Raw genomic sequence first — 7,992 nt, 5'->3', positions numbered from 1 at the left:
TTTGTTTTAACCTGCCGGTCAAGGTAAGAAAAACTGAATATACTTGAAACTAACAAGTAAGCCGTATTCGTGAAGAAGCAAGATACTGTAAGTAAACATCGCATATTACTATTGAAGATCGTCGTATTGAAATTACTTGGAATATATACTGTGTTTGCATGCATCATAGTGAAAAAAGTAATATTTGAGCAGTTGAAATTAACGTGAATTCACGTACTAATGTCAATGAAAAGGGTTAAAACAAGTGACATGTGTATACGGTATACGACACACTAAAGCATGCTTTGCATTTGTAACGTTATAGAATTCTTTTGATATAACCGTAGAAACATATGCGCATATAAAAAGGAAATCTAAAATATTGATACAGTATGTATGTAAAGTGATATAATAATATTCATTTCAAATACTTTACTCATAGCCTAATCTATTTTATTGGATACAGCGTATCAGTGCTAGAAAAATTAAAGTTTCTGGTGCCAGTGAGTATTAGTCGAAGTTAATAACTTATATACACTCTAGAGGATCAGTAAATATAGAACGTCATGCATATAATGAGCGCACAATATGAACGCGTTACTTTGCATTGAATTCTTTTAGCCTTAAGCTCAAGTTTGAAACATATATCCATAAAAAGCACTTGAAACAAATTCAATCTATATTTGATATAGGCCTATATAATAGCATAACTTCAATTTATAGCTATAAAAATATCTACAGTAGTAACATAACATCGTTACATAACTGTATTATTTCTTAAAACTGTGCTAGCTAATATATTTATCTGTGAAGAATGTTTGAAGTATCAGTACTGAGATGAATTCAATCTAAATAAAAGTTTGCCAGTCGCGACCGTTAAGTGTCAGTTAGTTAGTCACTTTGATTCAAATTAGTATTACACTAGTGAATCATCTGTTCGGGCAAAGACAGAACTGAAGATAGAAACAATTATACCAAAGTGGCAATTATAATGTAATAGTTCAGTGCATCTGTAAACAGGAAATAATAAATAAATAATAAATATAAAAATAAATAAGACATCAAGCTTCTCTAAAACAATTCTTTCTAGACTTATGAAATAATATAATTTGCTACTGTCGTCTGGACTTTCATTTATTCAGAAAAGATATTGCATGTATTTTTTATTATTTGTGTTGTATATAGTATTTTGTATGTTTCCTTGTTTTATATATCTTATTTCTTTTGAGTCCTTGTCAATCTCAGTTTTATGTTGAACGCTATCAATAATTAAAATCAGTGACGTTATCAAATCATTATTGAAGCGACTGTTTACGTTAAAATATTGTTCATTTGTGGTGAGCATTATCCGTTGTGTATATGAATACTGTTTTGTGATAGAATGTGGTACTATAGAAACAAATGTAGTAAATAAACACATATGGTTTTTAATAACAAGTTTACGCAAGTGTATTCTGAAAATTCTGAGTCTAGATTGCATCATCTCTCTACGTCCACGCTACGTCTGACAACTTCGTGAATAACATCAGTATGGAGATTTATATTGAAGGCTCGAATGATAAGTTGTCGATTGCGACCCAAAACTGTTGTAGTATTAATATTGGTATTCTTATTTGAGTTCATTATTTCTTGATACACTGTTTTCGGAGCTTTCGCTCCTGCTACCGAGATTCCGGATGACGGGAGGTTATTAAAATTTTGTGTCATATTTTAACCACTAATACCCACCACCGTTACAATTGGGTCTTATGCAGAGTCGTTTCGATGTATGATTGGCGATATACAAAAGACCTGACTATTCCAAGAAGCAGAACTCATTAGTACGGTGCTAACTACACGTGAAAGCGAATCTGAATAAGGGCCACATCTTGAGGTCATTCCATACCGTTCTCCAACAAATTGTGCACAAAGTTTCTCAACGCTACGGATAGGATTGCGAAGTGACATAATTACTACTATAACGATTATCTTGATTTTCAGATACGCTGACCAACACATTGTATAATTATGAGCATTGTTATACCAAATATTTTGTGAATATTGTTACGGAGTGTCCTCCAGCATAAACGTAACAAAATCCTTACGAGCGAAAATTAGATCTAAAATATTTTTAGTCGAAGGAAATTCTCATTGAACTTTCTTGCGATTGATAGCAGAAACAGAAATTTTGCAGGCACAATCCAGTATAAATTATTTAAGTAGTTTAGAACTTAAATATTAGATTAGCTATTTCGCTTTGGCAACGTATGAGGGCAATAGTCTGTAACGGTGTGCGTCTATACATACAAAATTTACGGTTTAGTTTGTTATAATGAATAACAGTTATAATATTTACATGTGTTGCATTCCTTTAAATTCTCCACATTATGCGAAAGGTGAAGAGCAATGACGTTCTCGGGTAAGGCTAATTTAAACTTTTATGTACTACAATTTATATTATTGTGCTTACTTTCTGAAATACTTATTGGCAACATTGCGCAATGATATACATACTTGATATAGGAAAAGTAACAAAGCCCTCCTTTTCTTACTCCCCCTTGCTTTCTCTCCACATTCCAATCTACATTTCAAAACCGTTTATTACTCCTACTCCACCTTGATATCTCATCTATGCCAGTTCGCCTTTTCGCCTCCATCCAGGTCCCTCTCCAAGCTCCGATTACGGAGCGGACCTCGCTACAGATAATCATTTTTTAATGTCCTCTCTTCTCATTCTAACGTTCCCAGTTCTACTCTCTCGTATGGAACTTATGGCTCCGGACCTCTCAACTTCTTTTCACGACCCCGATTTCTCTCCTGATATTTTATGTTTTCTCTTTCTAAAAATCGCACTTTCCCTGCAGTTCATAGTGCTCTATTTTGTCCGACGCTTTTGTCTTAATTTTCCAGAGTTTATTTCCTGCCCAATTTGATCTTCCTTAATTTTTATATTTAGCTCTGTAAAATGCTGATAAATCTTGTTCATGACAGTGGTAATATTCAAAAGTAATTTATGGTGCAGCGCAAGTGAAGTGAAGTGAACTAACAGAGGGAGTTCGACATGGCCGTTACGGCGAGGGCCTCGTGTGTGGTTGTGCTTTGTGATGAAGAGAGTTGAGTGGGATCTCCTATACACCTACGCTACACTTACACTTTCTTTTACATTTACTCGTACATATATTCCCTTCTTTTTTCTACTTACTCTCTGTTCTTTTTTCATTTTACACTTCCCACTTTCTTCTAATTTTTGCCATGTTCAAATTGGCTTTCTGCCCACTTTTATTATCTGAACTTCTTTCCCGATTGTGACCTTTTCCTGACTTTGACCTTTTCTCCGATTATGTTCTTTCTTCCCAATTGTGTCCTGTATTTTATTCAATTTTGTTTCTGAATCATAAATTCTCCGTGTCAGGTACATATTTGACCATTATACAATCGTAGTACATGCGCCTAGCGAACTCTTGCACCTACCTATTTGACCGGTAATCATCTAGGGTGAATGTGCCACTAGCCAGCCCTTCACCAGTAGTCAGCCACTTACGCATTTTCGAAACAAAAATAAGAAAACGTTACGTGTTGACCCTAATCAATATGAAGCTTAGCTTTTAGACATTAATCCTCTACACAGCCGATCACATTTCACACCAAAATGTCACCTAGTGTCGCAGGAATAGGTGGACAAAAAGGATTCTATGTTGTAATGCGTGAATCTGCTACGTAAAAATAACAGTTGACACTTTTTGTTACAAGTGTGTATTTGTTATCTAATGTAAAAATAATAAATATCTTTTTTATTTTTTTAATTTGTATATATTAAGGAAATGAAAACAGAAAAAATATTTTTGTAGATTTTGAGCATTTCGTTTGTATAGAGGGGCCGAGTACTGGAATTGAAAAATAAGTGATTTTCTAAAGGTCAGCCCCCGGGGCTGAGTACTGCAATTATCGCATGTGTGTGCAATTTCGTCCATCACATGCCCAGACCAAGTATTCACTTCCCTTCTGTTAATAATATACAGCATGACTTACAAATCTTTGTTTTTCCAGTAGTCAGCGCCGGTAGAAATGCAAAGGCCGAGTACTGGTGCGTCGAAAGCCAAAAGTCAGCCCCGTTGGTAATTTTACTGCAATTTTAAATATCATCATCCAAATTTGCTAAAACCGGGTTCCCACTTACTCATTTCATGTAAGTAAATATAAATGAATTAAAAAGGAATGAAAATGGAAGTTTAGAAATGAAAACGGTGGTCAATTCACCAGTACTTAGAAGAGTCACTCTACAATGCACTGAGGGTTGTAGAAAATGGAGTGACTACGCGTTAAGCTAGCAGAACATCCAATGTTTCTCGCAACACACTGCAAGATAGGATTCATGGTCGAGTACATGGAAAGAAAAGGAAAATGGGACCAGATCCAATGTTAACACTACCAGAAGAAAATAAGCTAGCCCGGTGAATTACTGAAAGAACCAAAGTTGGATTTGGGCAAAATAAAATGGATATATTGAATACAGTATACAATATTGTAAAAAGTGACAATAAAAAAAACCTTTCAAAGACAGCTATCTAGAAGAGAAATGGTATAAATTGTTCTTACGAGGAAACTCAGAATTAGTTTGCAGAGTTCCCGAAGGCAAGAGCAACATTCACCGAAGAATTTATCCGAAAGTGGTTGAAAGAACTCGAGGAGTATCTCCAAAGCATTAACGCGTCCGATATTCTTCAAGATCCCACCCGAATCTTTAATGGTAATGAAAATAGTTTTAGCCTTTGCCTCGTAACTGGCAAAGTTATCGCATCGAAAGGTTTGAATGTTTATGAAGTTCAACGTGCTATTGGCAAAGAAACAATCACTGTTCTTCTAGTTTTCTCTGCAAACGGCGAAACTGTATTTCCAATGGTTATTTTCCCGTATGTTACACCACCGCGTGACATCATAGAAAGTATGCCGAAGGTCTGGTTTCGGGGAAGATCAGAAACAGGCCTGCATGAGGATTGATACTTTTTATGAGTATATTGTAAATGATATAAACAAATGGCTGGAAGAAATAACGTTAAAAGACCAATAATTTTATTTCCTGAAGGGCATCGCACACATCCAACTATGGAACTTAATGTGTTTTGCAGCGAAAACTGAATAATTCTATATGCCTTACCACCTAATACAATGCACATTCTTCAGCCAGCAGATGTTAGTGTTTTCAAACCCCTCAAGATAGAATGGAAGAAGACAGTTCATGACTGGCAAAGCCAACCCGAAAACATAAATAAGTGTGTAACAAAATCTCACTCTCTTCACTCTTGTCAACGGTAGTAAACCGTTCTTTTCTCTCTGATTCAATTAGAAATGATTTCAGGAAATGTGGCTTGTGCCCTTTCAATGCAAATGCTGTAGACTACTCTAAATACATTAAAAATAGCTTAGTGAAAAGACGTTTCGAAAAAGATAGCAATGTATCGGCTGACATTAATTCACAACACTTTCAATCAGCTCAGTCAGTGATTTCATATGTAAGAGAAAAAATGGCAGAGAAATGTGTAGATGTTGAAACAGTGTTAAGTGATATCGAGGAGGAAACTTTGATTCATAATAATTCTATTGAAAGAATGGGGAATTTATCAACTGTTAGTAACATCAAAGAAAAGCAGCGCCGAATTTCAACTCTGCTCATCTGCGAGTTGATTTCCTCGCAGATTCCTTCTCTAGTTCCTTGTCAAGCAGATCGTACTCAAATATTGGTCCATAATGTAATGTAAGATGTTACGATGTTTTGAAAGATGGTACATTACTTCAAGTTAAAACCGCCAACGTTAATATTGAGAACACAGTCATAGAGAAAGCTCCCGAAAAGAGTTCAAATAACAGTGAACAAGTCTCACCAAATTTTGAAAATAATTTATTTTGGCCAGGACCAATTGCGAAGACTTCAAAGAGGAAACGGAGCAAAATAAATTACCAAGCGCCATATCGTCAGATGAATGCAGAAATATAATCATAGCCAAGATCTTAGAACGGATGATAGCAATTGAAGCCAAACAAAAAAGAAAAGAAAGAAAAAGAAAGAAAGAGAGCAAAGAAGAAAATTCCAACTTCGTGGAATTTTTGTGAAAAGACAACTACCACAATTTTATTATTATTATTATTATTATTATTATTATTATTATTATTATTATTATTATTATTATTATTATTATTATTATTATTATTTGTGAGAAGTAAATGTTTTATTTGCGTTTTCTAACTTTTAACTGGAGTGATCAAATGATATTGTGATATACTGGTCATGAAATTTGGCTATGATCTAACAACTTTAGTTCTATTTAAAATGTTTTAGCTTCATGGTTGCTTATATTTTTACGAAGGGTCTGCTCAACACAATTCTGTTCCTGTTTTTCCGAGAAATAAATAATGTGTTTTTTTGTTAAACAATTATAACGTAATCTGTTATATTTGTAGTGTCATGTAGCAAAATAAAAAACGCTCCATGATATTACATATGTTTTTATTATTAGTTTCGAATTTTGTTGGCTGACTTTAGGTTCGTTAATGGCTGAGTTCTAGAATGTAGTGGCTGAGTACTGGTATTTTTCGGCATTTTTAGGAAATTTATAAATATTGTTAAAATCCTAAAATGACATTAAAAGCACTCCTTTCATTGTAAACTAGACTAAATAATAAATACATATATCATGAAGAGGTCTCATTCTGTTCAAAACTAAAATCAAAATTGACATTCAAACTTAATATTTGAGTTAGGAGGCTGAGTACTGGCACATTCACCCTACGACAAGACAAGACAACAAAGACCGTTAAAAAAAAAAGAAAACAAGAGAAGTTGGAAGAGCAGTGATGCCAATTCAGCCTATTTTTGGCTAAATCTAGCATGTTTGGAGACGCATTTAGCCATACAAATTTACTAAATGCTTTTAGCCTCAAATATAGCTTATTTTATGAAACTCTTTTGCCATTTTTTGCCTTTCTTATTAGCCGCTAAATTAATTGTAAAAATTCGTTTATTTCAAATAAAGTATTTTTTAAAATAATAGCCTATTTGTCATTATAAATCATTGTATTAATTGATTTCTTTAGACAGAGGGAGCGGTATTCAGAGAGAACGAGTTAATCGTGTGTTAGTCTCGGACTAGTTAATGTCATACTAGATCTTTACTAAGGAAGGTGCATTTTTTTGGTACTCAGAGTCTACTTTGAGTACAACTAAAACTTTGATTTGGGTATGGTTAACTTACACAATCCCAATGCATTGGTGAAAAAATAAATGTGGCAACTACGGAAAAGTAGGTGAGCGCATGCGTAGTCTTCTAAAATGAAATAGATGAATTACGAAATCCGAAATGTTGTGTCGCACGCTAAACCTTGGGTTAAAGCCTTTGCTCCTGATTAATTAGTCAAATGTGATTAACTTCGTCAAATACGACATCCTAATCTCAGTATCTGAATACAATTTTTATAACCATCCTTTAGTCAAACCCGTAGTATGACTTTAATCAAACGTCAAAAAAAAAACTCTGCATAAGGCCCAGGATATCTTATAACGCAACAAACATTTTTCTTTTCTCTCCCCACCCACAGGTTTACAACTAGGCCTATCGAACAAAATTTATTGACTCAAAATTCCAATGTCGCTCCCGTAATGGCCTCATTATTTATTACTTTGTAGTTATATTAATTTTCACATTGTATTACAAGAATGAGAGTTTTCTCATACAAATTTAATAAGCGTATGCGTCTTTGGCGAGGGAGACCCAGGTTCTATTCCCGATGGGAGCTCATATGGTTCGGATTCCACGTTAATCACTAGATCCCGTCTCAAGATACAAATATTGTTTTTGTTTATTACGGAAACAAATAGGATATCTAATTAGTTTCAAAACTCTCAATGCAATAATGATGATTCATGTGGATATAGGGAGGAATAAGAAGTGTTTATAAGAACTATGACCTGCCGAAAAATACTACTGAAAATTCGGAAAATAGTAGGCTAAGTAAGCACAACCAAACTACAATCCAACGATG

This window comes from Thermobia domestica, chromosome 1, assembly GCF_964235325.1.
Source record: "Thermobia domestica chromosome 1, izTheDome1.hap1.1, whole genome shotgun sequence".
NCBI classification, from domain to species: domain Eukaryota; kingdom Metazoa; phylum Arthropoda; class Insecta; order Zygentoma; family Lepismatidae; genus Thermobia; species Thermobia domestica.
Note: the sequence above shows the minus strand (reverse complement) of the source record.